The sequence below is a fragment of the Triticum aestivum genome, chromosome 6B, assembly GCF_018294505.1.
Source record: "Triticum aestivum cultivar Chinese Spring chromosome 6B, IWGSC CS RefSeq v2.1, whole genome shotgun sequence".
In the NCBI taxonomy this organism is placed as follows: Eukaryota; Viridiplantae; Streptophyta; class Magnoliopsida; order Poales; family Poaceae; genus Triticum; species Triticum aestivum.
Window position 1 is genome coordinate 169,670,193 of NC_057810.1, and position 18,724 is coordinate 169,688,916.

The window sequence follows — 18,724 nt, forward strand, 5'->3', positions numbered from 1 at the left end:
GAGAGAGAGAGATTGGTTCGTCGTCGTGGATGAGAAACGTCCATCTCTAGCAGTGGACGACGCGGTCTTGGTAGGCGCTCCGGCATGGTGGAGGATGGTGGCGATGGATGGGGTGAAGAACGGCGGCGATGGATGGGGTGGCAGACGGAGGAGGCTGGTGTGGGGATGGTGTTCTAGCGCGGACGGTGTATGAATGGAAAAATGGAGGAAGAGGTACGGGAAGCCATGTTTTTGGGATGCGCCTGTCTGAAATATGGGAAAGTTATGAACTTAGCCACCGTTTAAAATTTGGACGTCTTGTCGGTTGGGGATAGGACGGTAATCTCACATCTCGCCAATATTTGCTCAGAGCGATTTCAGGCGAGGAGAGGGTGTTTTGGCGCCCATGGTTGACGCCCACGATGTATGAACGGGGCTGACAGGTAGGACAGTTGTGTCACGTCTGAGTGAAGTTACAAACCTGCCCCTATTGAAAATATTTGCCTACATCGATTTCGGCTGAGTCGAGTTTGTTTTGCCGTCCACCTTGTATAAATGGGGAAGAGGGAGAAACATAGGTCTTTCGGACGAGCTTGAATCAAATGTATTTTGCCGCCCATGTTTGGCGCCCACCGTGTCGGAATAGGCTCAAAGGCGGTCATGTCGCGTCTAATTGAAATTACTAACCTACCCCTATTGAGAGCAGTGGAAATCGGGCCGATGGATTGTCCCTGTAATGGGTAGACAGTAATTTTTATCTCCCAAACACTTGGCTTCGGGCAGCCGATGTGAGAGTGGACATTTTGCGGCTTCTTTCGAATTTTGGGACAATAAGCATCCACGTTTAGCCTGGCAACTAAATTCGAATCCATTTTGTATTCCTATACTAATCTTTATAAATCATTCTATGTGTTTTTATATATCTTCAAAAGCATGACAAAGATGTATTCCAGTGTCATATATGAATATGATTTACAAATGCCGATACTCAAATTCAGAAGCTAGAATCCAGTTCAAGGTGAATTCGAATATTTGGAACACTTTATGTCCAACTCAAATGTCACACGCATCATAATGTGTACTCCCATTTAGATATGTCCACAAGCGATTTATCAAGATTCAAATACCGAGTCAATCAACCAAGAATGTACATAACTAACAGACATATAAACACTTATAGAATATATGGATCAATAATATCAACTAGCATACATAAGCCAGGCCGCTGTACTTTTTTTTGCTAGAACATCATCCTTTTTTAGCGAAGCTACTACAACATCTTGCCCCTTTCCGATGCGTGCCACTTATGGTCCATCTATACTACTATTATTGCTGAATGCACATTCAGCCCGATTGACATATTTGTAGGTCTAGCACAACAATCAAAAAGGAATGTCTCCGAGTCTTATCAATTAATACAGACTTGTGCTCAAATAAAATTACAAACAAAAAAAACAATTATTACATAATCTCTAAAACAAATGGTTTGATTGATTACATGAACAAACAACACAAAGGTTATTTAACAATGGAAAGAAAATTTCACCTATGATTTACCAAGTGGGAATTTAATTTCCTTTTTTCCTTCAGGACCTTAACAATGCGGCCAGTCTCAGCTTGCTTCGTTTTGAAATCCACCAAATATTTAATGGTCGTCTTGAGTACCGCTTGTGATTGTGTTGTTTGCTTCCTCAACATGTCAACTTCATCTCTAAGTGCAGAAACAGAATCTCTTTCTACCACTAGTTTAGCCTCTAGAGCATCAGCAGTTGGCAATTCATAATGCACGATTGGGCCGGTGCCACTGCTGTAGGATGATACAACGTCCATGGGGACCTCGCTCTTTGATCTTGGGCTAAAGTTCCGATTGGACTCTGAAAAGTTGAAGTTAGCAAAACATCTCAACTGGGAGTTATAACAGCTAATCATTTAAACAAAGAAGGAGTTAAAGAGTTTCAATTGGATGCTGAAAAGTAGTTATTAACATCACTGTAACCTATTGTTGCAGCAGCAAAGCAGTTAAACAAACAAGTTTTTCAAAAGGTACCTGTTATGGCATTGCAGTTTCTCTTGGATCCTGAAAAGTTGAGTAGCCAGTAACGTGATTAGAGAAACCGGTTGCAGCAGCAAAGCAGTTAAACAAACAAGTTTTGCAAAAGGAACCTGTTGTGGCATTGGAGTTTCTCTTGGATCCTGAAAAGTTGAGTAGTCATTAACTTGATTAGAGCAACAAGTTAGAGCAGTAAACCTGTTACACAAATATATTTTTTAAAAATGTACCTGCTGTGCAATTGGACTTCCAATTGGATCCTGAAAACCTGAAGTTGGTAAGATGATTACAGCAACAAGTTACAACAGCAAACCAGGTAAACAAGGAAGTTTCTGAAAACATACCTCTTGTGCCAACGGAGTTTCAGTTGGATCCTGCAAACTTGAATGTTAGCAATCAATAAATAAAGTTTTGCAAGAGCCATAAGAAACTAACATCAAACTAGTAAAACTAACCAGTTTTGGCAACATATTTAATTACACATGAACTAGTAAAACTAACAAGTTCTTGGCAACGTATTAAAGTAATAAGTCGGTACCATTTACCAGCAACACATACATTTATAAATTTCTTTGATGTAAGAAAAATGATTCCAACACATATATAAGTTAAAAACACGGTGTCCCTCATATAAACCTAATAGTTGTCTATCTATGAACATGCAAACATTACTAGTGCTACAAGTGATAACAACAAACCATTTAAACAAACAGGGTATCAGAACGTAAATTATATGTGAATTCTGCTGCACCCTAGAAGTACATATGACCAGCTATTTACATGCTTAAGTAGCTATTTAAGTTCAGGCAAACAGGTAATTCTTTCAAACACATAGATAGGCGCAGTCTATAATAGGATTAACAAGCAATGTCATTATGTAATCAGTAGCAAACTAAATTAAGCCAAGCAATGTAATTGAACAATTTTTCAATAAGTGGCTAACTAAAATTCCGAGAAGCAGGTAACTGAACTTACGCTAGCTCTTTGTACAGGCACACTGCAACTTCTTTTTCGCTTACAAGGTTCTACGAAGGAGTCCATGGCATCAATTGCTTGGATACGCAGTCCCAATACTTCTTTCTTCCCACACTGCATTGGTAAGTCGAATGGTTAATCTGGTAAGATGGTGCGTCCTTGATATCTTATATGAGGATGTGTAGTCAGACTAGTTGTAGCCACACACATCACACTGGCTTTTACTGTATATCATATGATTACATTTGGCATATCGAGATCTAAGCAATCTACAATAGGATGAAAAGACTGGCATCCTTCACATCATTGGCGAACTCAGTTCATAGAAACAAGCAATTCAACCATTTTGTGGGTAAATCAAAAGCATCACTGGAATATTTTTCACTACCCCAATCATACACGCAAAAAGGAGCGACGCCACAATAGGGGCTGGTATGGGCGGCCGCCTCGGGTGGTTGGAAAGTGTGCACCTAGTTTGAGTCATCCAGGTTTGCCCAGGCTAGTTTTGTTTGTCACAACACACGAGCAGGCAATGTAAAAAATGAATAAAAATGTTTCAATTTGGATGGGCCAATAACGAAAGTGCAGGCAGGCCCTATAGAGGGCTCGCAGCCCAAACGAGCGCCTCCCATATCGATCGACAGCAGGAAAAATCCCAATTCGTTTGCTCCAACCTCCAGTCTGGTTCGCCCCTAACCTAGCCACCGATGGACAGACCGAGACAACACTTCCCCGCGCCCTCGTTGGAGGGCGATCGCCGGGCTTCAAGCGAACGGAAGGACAAGAAGATAAAGATCCAACCCTGGATGTAGCTTGCGTGGGAGGTAGCGGCGGCAGCACGGGCATGGAATCAAGCTTGCGCAAACGGAAAGTCGCAGCTTGCAAGAGTAGCATGCGCAACGAGCAGGTACATCACATCCTTTACTATATCTAATTCAGCTGTTCAATTTATGGCCAATAGTTAAACCTGACAGTGTTGTAAAACTACTTGTATGTAGGGAATCTATGAGAAAATGAAACCAATTTTTGCTTATTTTATAACTCCCCCAATCAATACTGAACTGACTGAATCTGATGTATCAAATCAAGTTTCCGGTGCAAACATACAAGCTCCTGTTGTTCTTGATCCTGAAGTGTCTAATGAACATATTGCTAATGAGGGATTTGATGCAAACATTTTAGATGCTCCTGGTGATGAATAGATAGTGTCTAATGAGGGATCTAATGCAAGCATTTTTCAAGCTCCCATTGAAGGATTTAGTGTCTAATGATGATCTGCTATGTTGAGAGAGACATAGAGATTTGCAGACATTGATGACAAGCAAATTATAGTACATTTTCATGGCTTGAGGAAACATCAAGGCCATCTACCTGCAAGTCCTCGTATCATGACAACGTAGCATAAATAATTTTCTAATATGTTGTTTGAAACTATTGGCGTAATTGTGCAGGATAGATATTATTGATATGCAGTTTGTGCACTGGTTATAGGTGCAATTACACTTCGATATTTTCAGCCAAAGAACGAATAATTTAAGCAGGTACAGACCATGTTAGTAGTCCTTGTACACCATGTTGCATTTTGTATTTTTTGGTGCTTGCATCATTTAGTGTTTTATAATCTGAACTACTTTGGATTTCTCAAGTTGGTTTTCAAAGTGCATGTAGCTTCACATTTCTCAAGTTATGTTGATTTTTGGAGTGCAAGTGCCTTCGTATTTTTTAAGTTAAATGTTCACCCCTGGTAACTTGAATTCGTGGATCCGCCACTGCACACAAATCAAACACGCATGCCAGTATGAACTAAATGAAATGCAGGGACTTACGCTAACTCGTTGTACAGGCTCACTACAGCTCTGCTTGCGCTTGGGGTATTCCATGTACAAGTCCATGTTACCACTTGCTTGGATGTGTAGGCCTTGTGCTCATTGCATCCCCCTCTGCATTTTTGACACGGCGAATGGTTGATCAAATAAGAGGAATCAGCCTTGCTGTTGTACCGGAGGACATATACTTACAAGGTTATACGGGTGTGCAGGATGTGTACCAGATCCCGTAGCGCTGTCCTACTTCGCTAAAAAATGGTTTTGCTTGTTTCAGATGATATCTCCAGAAGAAATAAGAGTTAAAGTCAGAGTTGCATAGACGTGTAAGCTAACAGAGCAGTGAAAGGATATCCAAACATCATGGGAAGAGTGCACAAGAGAGTGATGTGTGGATACCTAGTTCGGGTCGGCGTTTGGGCATGCTCGCCTAGCTAGAGTGAGGGTCACTTCAGAGCCGTTGAGGGTGATGAGCTGGCGTTGGCTGGCCGCGCACAGATGCAGATCTTGAGTGGCAGCGGAGCACTACGATGCAGTGGAAGAGACTGTTAGCGAAGCCCCAATGGCCTCAGGGGACGGAGGTGTGACGATGTGCTTGGTGAAGTAGCCCCGATGAGATGGGATACGGCGTCGGTGAAGCGCACCTGATGCGGTGGAAGTCGGTGTCTGTGAGGCATGTCGGTTGCGGCAGCCGACGTTGTCGGTGGACCATCCGGTGCGGTGGACGAGGGCGTAGATGAGGTAGCTCCGGTGCAGTGGTGAAGCGTCTTCGTCATCTTCGTCCGACACAAAGGTGGGGAAAGAGACAAGAGGAGGGGCGATTTGAACTTTGCTTGGGTTGGCGGCGAATTAGGGATTTGAGCAATCTGGGCGCGGAAGGGGACGGTGGAGAAGGGAGATTTTGCAGGGCTGGAATTGGGGCCGCTAGATATTTCAATCCAAAATGTGGAAGTGCGAACTTATTTTGTTGTCGTCCTTTTTTGGGGGGAGGGGGTGGGTGGCTGGGTGCTAAGCATCCGTTCGACACACGCGACCACCACGACACGACCCTGGTCTGCCTGGTGCGCCTACATTTGAGAATGCAAACGAATCTTCTTTTATTTGCAAACGAATTTGTATGTACTACCATGCCCGTGTTTTCCTTGCAAATAATTAGTCTTTCGAAATGAGATACTATAAATTAATTAATGAGGAGTTATTTGAAAAAATCGAAATGGTATCCACGCTAACGTGGATTAGAGTGTGTGTCACATAATTAGTTATTTGAATTAGAGTGTGTGTCACATAGCGATCTCCAATTCTAACGTGGATTTCACATTTCACTGTATCCACGCTACTTTTTAATACAAATTCATATGTATATGATGAACACCATGGTAGTGAGAAAACTTTTGGATGGATTCAAACATATGACCTACAAAATAGCACAACAATCGAGTCAATGTCAACTTTTCCAAACCTAGTATGGCATGAATTCGAAATAATTACCCATATGCATGGTTCTCAGTTCAAATCTTACAATGTAAACCGAATTGAAACATCAATATTAAGTCTCGTACAATCTTTGTTTTTAGCCCCCCTCGGTACACACGCTACATACTTCCTGTATCGGTCAATCTTCCTCTCCTAACCACCTTAGGAAGCTTCGGTTTTCGACACACCTTCATTCTTTCTCTCCATGTTTCGATCTTTAACTCTCTCAACTACACGACCCCCTTTTTCCACTCTGCTACCAAATGTATTTACCTCACACACCCGCCATTGCACCCTATGTCGATCTCTCTCTATCTATCTCTCTCTCTCTCTCTCTCTCTCCCTCCCTCCCACCCTCTCTCGCTAGATACATGCACTGCCTATATAGCCCCCTAACCTCTTGTGTGAATGCATGCACATTGTCTTTCTAGGTCACTCCCTCGAGATTGTCTCACTCTTTCTTCCGCACGGCGGGCCACACTCGCTCAATCTTGCTCTCTTTATCTGAGTCTTGATTAACCTCGTTTTCTTTCACACACAAATGACATATCTCCCTGTTGGGGCCTCGATCGACACACTCTATACTCTCTCATGCAGATTGTCTATCTAGGTCAGTCCATCCAAGCCGCCCCCACTCTTTCGACCTCATGGCGGGCCACACTCGCTCAATCTCTCTCTCTCCCTCCCTCCCTCCCTCTCTCTCTCTATGTCTTGATTGACCTCGCTCTTTCTCGGACACAAATGATATATCTTCATGTTTGAGCCCAATTCGACATATTCATATTGTATACTCTCTCACGCACATTGTCTATCTAGGTCACTCTCTCCAACCCGTCTCACTCTTTCGATCGCACGACGACCCACACTCGCTCAATCTCTCTCCCTTTATATATGTAACTGATTGACGTTGCTTCCTCCCACACACAAAATATATCTACATGTCTGTGACAGGATCAACTCTCAAGCTCTATCTTACAGCCCTCACCCTTCCCAAAAGCTCAATCGACAATATCTCTCCAGAGCATATATATCTTTTCAATGAATGTCGGACCACACTCACTTTGTCTCTCTATCTATATGTCTCTCGATTGACCTTACTTTCTCACGCCGTATCTTCCACACATTGAAACTACCTCTCCATCCCTCGCAAAGCCGAAGCTATTTACATTGCGAGGGGGACTCTAACCTTGGATTAATTTGTGTAGGCATTTATTCCGGTGGGTTTGGATTATATTTTCGCAACATTCGGCCCACAACTCCTCCAAACACCGTTGCAACCCCCGCACCTCCCCCAATTGATTTCCCTCTGGCTCAGTCATCGCTCTCTCGTACGTCCTTTCTCGCCTTCAACGTCGCACCATGGTATTATTGCAAAAAACTATGTTGTTCTCTTTAATTATTACAAATAAGCTACAAAACTACACACCAATAGTTTACTTGGAATAGAACAAATTTTGACCCACAAATTAAAGTGCTAAAACTACACACCGAGGGGCCCACCTGTCATGAAACAAATTTGGACCCATATACAAATTAAAAAATAAAGGACGATGATCGAACATGCGACCAGGGCCTTCAAGCCGCACGTCAATAGGCAACATACGTAGAACAACAATGTTGGTTGTACCCCCCTTTGCTCATATAATTTTTTTATATTACCATAGCCTATTTAATGGATAACATGTATTATTATTTTTAGTACATTAGTGGGACCGGCTTGTTAGCACGTACTATTCGCTGTTCCATGTGTGCTCTCTCTCCTCCCCTTCTACATTTAGACACACATGCAAACACAAAGGACTCGCGGGCGATGTTGCCGTTGACCATATCTGGATGCGTTCACAAGTTACGTCACCAGTTTCACGTACTAGTAGCACTAGTTAATGTGTATGTGCAATGCAAGTTAATTTGGAAGTATATTAAGTGCATGCGGATATTAAGTAGGATATTATTTGCATGTTATTATGTGATTAGTACTATTTTTGGCATGAAATCAACTGCGCGCTAAACGTGTTAAGCGCTTGACATTGAAGTAGTCCAGGTCGATGGATGAGAAGGAATACATGTGGCTTGATGATGTTTTATATTTAATTTGATACGGCTCTAGCAGAACATTCAATCGATCAAACCATAGATTTCATTCAGTCTAACTCCGACTTTACATTCATACGATGATCGGTCTAAAATAAACGGAAATGATAAATGTTCAGATTTTAAGCATGGCAATCCGAACATTTTTCATGGCAAATTTAGATTACATGGCGGCGGCGGGGGCGTCTTGCGGTGGGATGCGGCCCCTCTGTCGTGCTATGTGTGTCGTCGGCCACTGACCGACGGCGACGGCGGCGGCGGCGTCTTGCGCCATTGTTAGCGTACTCCTAGACGTTGGCCCTAGCTTCAAGGAAGACCACAATGTTCTGGACTTCGGTCTCCAGGAGCGAGTCAACTGGCGGGAGGAGGCGACTGGCGTTGGTGCAAGGAAGCGGTTGATAGCGGCCATCCATGCCGCTAAGGGGGGCCCTGGCACCCGCGCGGGGACAGGCGCTGGCAACAGCGCGGCAGAGACATTCGTGTGCATGGGCACCGGCATGGGCGCGCACATCAGTGCATGCGTAGGCAGGTGCAAGGGCACCGGCAGGGGCGTGCGCGTCAGTGCACGCGCAGGCGCATGCGCTGGCAGGTGGACGGGCGCGTGAAAATCGGCGGGGACCTCGTGGAACCCCGTGGCATCAAGCTCGGCGACAATGTCCTGCTCCCAGCCCATCAATGCTACGGGGATGGGCGCTGGCGCAGTCAGGGCGACGGGAGCGAGAACGGGAGCGGGGACAGGCGCGACGTCTTCCCACAAGGCCGGTTCAAGCTTGTCCCAAAGTGCCTTATGTTCTTGAGACTCCGGCTGAGTGTCTTCCTCAGGAAACCAGAAGACTAAGGGCAGATCATCGTGATGCGGCATGGCGTACGTTTAGGTCAGGCTGGTTGGAGGTAGACGACAGGAGAATCGGAGAGGAAGAGAGAAGATTATAGCGATACCGGGTAGTGCGGGGTTGATTTTAAACTGCGGCGCCGATGACATTAAAAGTGGGAGCAGTTGGGACGAAGGTGGGCGGTGGAGCCTGGTCAAAGGCTCGCCTCCCGGTGAGCCTGCGCAGCGGTTTGCTCGCAGGCCTCCCTGTCAACCAACGCAATGGTCTGCTTGCACGCCTCCCGTCGAGTCACACGCTTGCTCAGACGGCACCTGCCAATGAGAAGCGGGACTCGTGGCGGCACGTAAATGCCCACGCTTTCAATAGTAAAAGCGTTCGCCTTAACGTGACATAAGCAGCTTGTCATAAGCAGCTTGGCTCTTCATTTGTGCAACTTGTCATAAGCAGCTTGTCTCAAATTGACGAAAAAAATTACGAAGTAATATTTGTGCCATATCACGTGACCATGCTCAGTTTCATGAATTTCTGGTCACTTTTGGATTTTCTGATATTTAAAATCCAGGATTCGAAACAATATCATAACCTGCATCATGCAATAAATTTTCAAGCGATACATCTGTCCTGTTGTATTTCTTAAGAAAGGATTTGGTCAAACATTTTGCTTAGTTAGACTTTAGACAAGTTATATATGTAGAGTAAAAGGATAATCCCTCCGTACCAGTGCATTGCCTGATATATTAACTCAAGTACTAGGCACGAACAAACGGGCTCAATTCTGTGCTCATCCTGATGTAGTAGTAGTAGTAGTACTAGGCAATGCAGTTGACGGGTGACCTTGGGGAGTGGCGACCGAGGGAATTGAACCGTGCTCGGCACGGTAAGTAACGTTGTCTAGTTACTAAAGCATCCCTCCATTGTTCATCGGTAGTCATTATGGACTGGGGACATGAGGGGAATTTCCTAGGGCTGGAATTCTGGCCGCCAGATATTTCTACTCAAAATGCGGAGGCTCGACTGGTTGGGGTTGCCTAATGTGCGTACTACGCATGCCACCAGAAGGACACGAGCCCGGTTTTTTTAGGATCAACACGAGCCAAGGTCTGGCTTGTTAACCGTTGGGTCCTACCATTCGAGAATATGAAAGGAATCGTTTAAATTGCGAATGAATCTATGTGTATTACAATGCCCATATTTTCCTTGCAAATAGTAATCTCAACGTGGTAATTGATTTATGACGAGTTCTTGAATTAGAGTGAGTTTGTGATATAGTGATCTCAACGTGGATTTCACATTTCATGGTGTCCCTAGTAAGTTTTTCATTGCAAATTCAAATTTAAAAGATGAACAATATGGTGGTGAGAAAACTTTGTATGTATCAAGCATATGACCACACACACACACACACACAAACAAACACACACACACAAACACAACAACAATCCAGTAAGTATAGTGCATCTATTTTTCCAAACCATGCATGTATGACACAAATTCAAAAATACTCCTTCTGTTCCTAAATATTAGTCTTTTAGAGATTTCAACAAGTGACTACATACGGAGCAAAATGAGTGAATCTACACTCTAAAATATGTCTATATACATTCGTATGTGCCAGTCCATTTGAAATCTCTCAAAAGACTAATATTTAGGAACGAAGGGAGTAAAATGTAAGACATGGATGGTCCTCAATTCAATATTTAAAATGAACAGGAAACCAAAACATGAATATTAAGTCTAGTACTACAGTACATGCAAATGTTGTGTTTAGGCGGAGCTATGTAGATTGTCGGGGTTAACCCCTCGAACTTAGATAAAATTGTGAAGCTCTGTTTAGGATTGTTTAGATTATATTTGTCCCCACCCTCCCAAACACCGATTTGTTGTGCACCCCCTCCTCCCCGGGAGAATATCATGTGCCCCCACACCTTAGATGCTATATGCTGATACGAGTTGCTTGGAGCTTGTAGATATGAGATATAGCAGCTCACAGGATGTCTTAATCTTTTTACAGGAAACCTTAATGAGTTTGAGAATTGCACACAATTTGTACAGAAACTACTCAGATGCCCTCGGATCCCATATCCAACGACCTCAAAGCTCGTATCACCGTAGCATCTAAGATGAAGGAGGACATCATATTCTCTTGTATGTAAGAATATCATGTGCTACCACACCTTAGATGCTTTGGTGATACAAGCTCTTCGGAGCTGTTGGATTTGTGACCCAACAACTCCTTGGTGGTTTGAATGGTTTTTTGCAGAAAAGTCCCCAAAGAGTTCGGCCACTGCTTACAAGCACAAATACTGCTCAGATGCCATTGGATCTCAGATCAAATGACCTCGAAGCTCGTATCACCATAGCATCCAAGCTGTGAGAGCACCTGATCTTTTCTCGCACGGGAGAATATGAGGTGCTCCCGCACCGTAGATTCTATGGTGATACGAGTTCACAGAGATCTAACGGCCCATAGTAGGAGGTTTGAATGTTTTTGCAATTTATGGCTGAGAGAGTTTGGGAATTGCGCAGAAAGTACAAGTACTACGCATGTGCCATCTGATCACAGATCATACGGCTTAGATGCTCATATCACCGTAGCGGCTAATTAAGCTACGGGGAGCACCTAATATGAGCAATGGGGAGTCGTTGGATCCAAGATGTAGTGGCACACACGAGGCCTGAATGTTTTATTTGCAAAAACCTTTGGTGAGTTTGGAAATTGCGCATAATTACAAAGACTACTCCCAAGCCATTGGATCTCACTTCCAATGATGAAAAACTCGTATCACCATAGCATCTAAGCTGCGGGGTGGATGTGATATTCTATGCCGCTGTCATTTTTGTTCGTAAACTTGCAAAATACATGTAACTCGTGCCGTTACTTGTCTAACCGTGCAAAGTATTTGTTCAAAAAAAACCCATCCCACACTGACATAGCGGAACAACACACGGGGGTCCCACTTATCATTAACCAAATTTGGACCTAAAACTAACAAATCTGAAAGACGAAATCCGAACTGGCAACCTGGACTACAAAGCGTAAGTCGATAGCCTGAAACAACAACGGTTGTTGGCTTTGTCCCATAACTTGATTTTATACAATATTACATTGAGTAGAGTAGAGGGAGTGCCTCGTCAACACATGCATGACCATTGACTCACTTACTGGTGGGTCCTAGGTCTGCGATCTCTCTCTCCTCTCCATCGTCTAACCTTTAGACGCACGGGCACACACGAAGAGCGGCGCTGGCTTGCCGTGGTGATATTATAACTAAAAAAAAGCTTGGAAAATAGAAGAATCACCTAGAACAAGAACGTTGTGGCTGGTCGAGACAGAGCTAACCACACCTATCCTCCATGCCACGTTAGCATGATGAAGCTGTGTGTCTAGTGGGGTGTTTTCAACTGACTGGCTGGGTCCCGAGGTCGAACCATAGGTACTATGTCTGATACAGTATATTTTTACACGCACATTTTGTTGGAAATATGCCCTAGAGGCAATAATAAAATGGTTATTATTATATTTCTTTGTTCATGATAATTGTCTGTTATTCATGCTATAATTGTATTATCCGGAAATCGTAATACACGTGTGAATACATAGACCACAACGTGTCCCTAGTGAGCCTCTAGTTGACTAGCTCGTTAATCAACAGATAGTCATGGTTTCCTGACTATGGACATTGGATGTCATTGATAACGGGATCACATCATTAGGAGAATGATGTGATGGACAAGGCCCAATCCTAAGCATAGCTCAAAGATAGTAGTTCGTTTAGCTAGAGCTTTTCCAAATGTCAAGTATCATTTCCTTAGGCCATGAGATTGTGCAACTCCCGAATACCATAGGAGTGCTTTGGGTGTGCCAAACGTCACAACGTAACTGGGTGACTATAAAGGTGCACTACGGGTATCTCTGAAAGTGTCTGTTGGGTTGGCACGAATCGAGACTGGGATTTGTCACTCCATATGACGGAGAGGTATCTCTGGGCCCACTCGGTAATGCATCATCATAATGAGCTCAATGTGACCAAGTGTCTGGTCACGGGATCATGCATTACGGTATGAGTAAAGTGACTTGCCGGTAACAAGATTTAACGAGGTATTGGGATACCGACGATCGAGTCTCGGGCAAGTAACGTACCGATTGACAAAGGGAATTGTATACGAGGTTGCTTAAATCCTCGATATCATGGTTCATCCGATGAGATCATCGAGGAGCATGTGGGAGCCGACATTGGTATCAAGATCCCGCTGTTGGTTATTGACCGGAGAGGCTTCTCGGTCATGTCTGCATGTCTCCCGAACCCGTAGGGTCTACACACTTAAGGTTCGGTGACGCTAGGGTTGTAGAGATATGAGTATGCAGTAAACCGAAAGTTGTTCGGAGTCCCGGATGAGATCCCGGACGTCACAAGGAGTTCCGGAATGGTCCGGAGGTAAAGAATTATATATAGGAAGTCAGGTTTCGGCCATCGGGAAAGTTTCGAGGGTCACCGGTGTTGTACCGGGACCACCGGAAGGATCCCAGGGGTCCACTGGGTGGGGCCACCTAGCCCGGAGGGCCCCATGGGCTGAAGTGGGAGGGGAACCAGCCCCTAGTGGGCTGGTGCGCCCCGCTTGGGCCCCCCTATGCCTAGGGTTGGAAACCCTAGGGGTGGGGGGCGCCTCCACTTGCCTTGGGGGGCAAGCCACCCCCTTGGCCGCCGCCCCCCCTTGGAGATCCCATCTCCTAGGGCCGGCGCCCCCCCTAGGGGCCCTATATAAAGAGGGGGGAGGGAGGGCAGCCACACCCATGCTCTTGGCGCCTCCCTCTCCCTCTCGCAGACGCTTGGCGAAGCCCTGCCGAGATTGCTGCTGCATCCACCATCACGCCGTCGTGCTGCTGGATCTTCATCAACCTCTCCTTCCCCCTTGCTGGATCAAGAAGGAGGAGACATCTCCCTGACCGTACGTGTGTTGAACGCGGAGTTGCCGACCGTTCGGCGCTAGGATATCCGGTGATTTGGATCACGACGAGTACGACTCCCTCAACCCCGTTCCCTTGAACGCTTCCGCTCGATCTACAAGGGTATGTAGATGCACTCCTCTCTCTTGTTGCTAGATGAACTCATAGATTGATCTTGGTGAAACCGTAGGAAAAGTTTTATTTTCTGCAATGTTCCCCAACAATGGTATCAGAAGCTAGGTCTATGCGTAGTTCTCTTTGCGCGAGTAGAACACAAATTTGTTGTGGGCGTAGATGTTGTCAACTTTCTTGCCACTACTAGTCTTATTTTGCTTCAGCAGTATTGTGGGATGAAGCGGCCCGGACCGACCTTACACATACGCTTACGTGAGACAGGTTCCACCGACTGACATGCACTAGTTGCATAAGGTGGCTAGCGGGTGTCTGTCTCTCCCACTTTAGTTGGAGCGGATTCAATGAAAAGGGTCCTTATGAAGGGTAAATAGAAGTTGACAAATCACGTTGTGAATTTTACGTAGGTAAGAAAATGTTCTTGCTAGAACCCTATTGCAGCCACGTAAAACATGCAACAACAATTAGAGGACGTCTAACTTGTTTTTGCAGCATATGATTTGTGATGTGATATGGCCAAAAGTTGTGATGAATGATGAATGATATATTGTGATGTATGAGATCATGTTCTTGTAATAGGAATCACGACTTGCATGTCGATGAGTATGACAACCGACAGGTGCCATAGGAGTTATCTTAATTATTGTATGACCTGCGTGTCAATGATTTAACGCCATGTAATTACTTTACTTTATTGCTAAACCGTTAGCCATAGTAGTAGAAGTAATAGCTGGCGAGCAACTTCATGGAGACACGATGATGGAGATCATGGTGTCATGCCGGTGACGAAGATGATCATGGAGCCCCGAAGATGGAGATCAAAGGAGCTATATGATATTGGCCATATCATGTCACTGTTTAATTGCATGTGATGTTTATTATGTTTATGCATCTTGTTTACTTAGAATGACGGTAGTAAATAATATGATCCCTCATAATAATTTCAAGAAAGTGTTCACCCTAACTGTGCACCGTTGCGAAAGTTCGTCGTTTTGAAGCACCACGTGATGATCGGGTGTGATAGATTCTAACGTTCACATACAACGGGTGTAAGACAGATTTACACATGCAAAACACTTAGGTTAACTTGATGAGCCTAGCATGTACAGACATGGCCTCGGAACACAAGAGACCGAAAGGTCGAACATGAGTCGTATGGAAGATACGATCAACATGGAGATGTTCACCGATGATGACTAGTCCATCTCACGTGATGATCGGACACGGCCTAGTCGACTCGGATCATGTATCCCTTAGATGACCAGAGGGATGTCTAACCTGAGTGGGAGTTCATTAAATAATTTGATTAGATGAACTTAATTATCATGAACTTAGTCTAAAAACCTTTGCAAATATGTCTTGTAGATCAAATGGCCAACGCTCATGTCCACCTGAACTTCAACGCGTTCCTAGAGAAAACCAAGCTGAAAGATGATGGCAGCAACTATACGGACTGGGTCCGGAACCTGAGGATCGTCCTCATAGTTGCAAAGAAAGATTATGTCTTAGAAGCACCACTAGGTGAAGCTCCCATCCCAGAGAACCAAGACGTCATGAACGCTTGGCAGTCTCATGCTGATGATTACTCCCTTGTTCAGTGCGGCATGCTTTACAGCTTAGAACCGGGGCTCCAAAAGCGTTTTGAGCAACACAGCATATGAGATGTTCGAAGAGCTGAAAATGGTTTTCCAAGCTCATGCCCGGGTCAAGAGATATGAAGTCTTCGACAAGTTCTTCAGCTGTAAGATGGAGGAAAATAGTTCTATCAGTGAGCACGTACTCAAAATATCTGGGTTGCACAACCGCTTGACTCAGCTGGGAGTTAATCTCCCGGATGATGTGGTTATTGACAGAATCCTTCAGTCGCTTCCACCAAGCTACAAGAGCTTTGTGATGAACTTCAATATGTAGGGGATGGAAAAGACCATTCCTGAAGTATATTCAATGCTGAAATCAGTGGAGGTAGAGATCAAGAAAGAACATCAAGTGTTGATGGTGAATAAAACCACTAAGTTCAAGAAAGGCAAGGGTAAGAAGAACTTCAAGAAGGACGACAAGGGAGTTGCCACGCCCGATAAGCCAGTTGCCGGGAAGAAGTCAAAGAATGGACCCAAGCCTAAGACTGAGTGCTTTTATTGCAAGGGAAGTGGTCACTGGAAGCGGAACTGCCCCAAGTACTTAGCGGACAAGAAGGCCGACAACACTAAAGGTATATGTGATATACATGTAATTGATGTGTACCTTACCAGTAATCGTAGTAGCTCCTGGGTATTTGATACCAGTGCGGTTGCTCATATTTGTAACTCAAAGCAGGAACTGCAGAATAAACAGAGACTGGTGAAGGACGAGGTGACAATGCGCGTCGGGAATGGTTCCAAGGTCGATGTGATCGCCGTCGGCACACTACCTCTACATTTACCTACAGGATTAGTTTTAAACCTCAATAATTGTTATTTAGTGCCAGCTTTGAGCATGAACATTGTATCTGGATCTCGATTAATACGAGATGGCTACTCATTTAAATCTGAGAATAATGGTTGTTCTATTTATATGAGAGATATGTTTTATGTTCATGCCCCGATGGTCAATGGTTTATTCTTAATGAATCTCGAACGTGATGTTACACATATTCATAGTGTGAATACCAAAAGATGTAAAGTTGATAACGATAGTCCCACATACTTGTGGCACTGTCGCCTTGGTCACATTGGTGTCAAGCGCATGAAGAAGCTCCATGCTGATGGACTTTTAGAGTCTCTCGATTATGAATCATTTGACACATGCAAGCCATGCCTCATGGGCAAAATGACCAAGACTCCATTCTCCGGAACAATGGAGCGAGCAACCAACTTATTGGAAATCATACATACTGATGTGTGCGGTCCAATGAGTGTTGAGGCTCGTGGAGGATATCGTTATGTTCTCACTCTCACTGATGACTTGAGTAGATATGGGTATGTCTACTTGATGAAACACAAGTCTGAGATCTTTGAAAAGTTCAAGGAATTTCAGAATGAGGTAGAGAATCAATGTGACTGAAAAATAAAGTTCTTGCAATCAGATCGTGGAGGAGAATATTTAAGTCACGAATTTGGTACACACTTAAGGAAATGTGGAATCGTTTCACAACTCACGCCGCCTAGAACACCTCAGCGTAACGGTGTGTCCAAACATCGTAATCGCACTTTATTGGATACGGTGCGATCTATGATGTCTCTTACCGATTTACCGCTATCTTTTTGGGGATACGCTCTAGAGATAGCTACATTCACTTTAAATAGGGCACCGTCTAAATCCGCTGAGGCGACACTATATGAATTATGGTTTGGGAAGAAACCTAAGCTGTCGTTTCTAAAAGTTTGGGGATGTGATGCTTATGTCAAGAAACTTCAACCTGAAAAGCTCGAACCCAAGTCGGAAAATGCGTCTTCATAGGATACCCTAAGGAAACCATTGGGTATACCTTCTACCTTAGATTCGAAGGCAAGATTTTTGTTGCCAAGAACGGGTACTTTCTGGAGAAAGAGTTTATCCCGAGAGAAGTAAGTGGGAGGAAAGTGGAACTTGATGAAGTACTACCTCTTGAACCGGTAAGTAGCGCAGCTCAGGAAGATGTTCCTGTGGTGCCTGCACCGACTGGAGAGGAAATTAATGATGATGATCAAGGTACTTCGGATCAAGTTGCCACTAAACTTCGTAGGTCCACAAGGACACGTTCCACACCAGAGTGGTATGGCAACCCTGTCCTGGAAATCATGTTGTTAGACAACGGTGAACCTTCTGAAGAAGCGATGGCGGGCCCAGATTCCAACAAATGGCTTGAAGCCATGCAATCTGAGATAGAATCCATGTATGAAACAAAGTATGGACTTTGACAGACTTGCCCGATGATCGGCGAGCGATAGAAAACAAATGGATCTTTAAGAAGAAGACGGACGTGGATGGTAATGTTACCATCTATAAAGCTCGACTTGTCGCTAAGGGTTATCGGCAAGTTCAAGGGGTTGACTACGATGAGACTTTCTCTCCCGTAGCGAAGCTGAAGTCCGTCCGAATCATGTTAGCAATTGCCGCATACTATGATTATGAGATATGGCAGATGGACATCAAAACGGCATTCCTTAACGGTTATCTTAAGGAAGAACTATATATGATGCAACCGGAAGGTTTTTTCGATCCTAAGAATGCTAACAAGGTATGCAAGCTCCAGTGATCCATTTATGGGCTGGTGCAAGCATCTCGGAGTTGGAACATTCGCTTTGATGAGATGATCAAAGCGTTTGGGTTTGTGCAGACTTATGGAGAAGCCTGCGTTTACAAGAAAGTGAGTGGGAGCTCTGTAGCATTTCTCATATTATATGTAGATGACATACTTTTGATGGGAAATGATATAGAACTTTTGGACAACATTAAGGCCTACTTG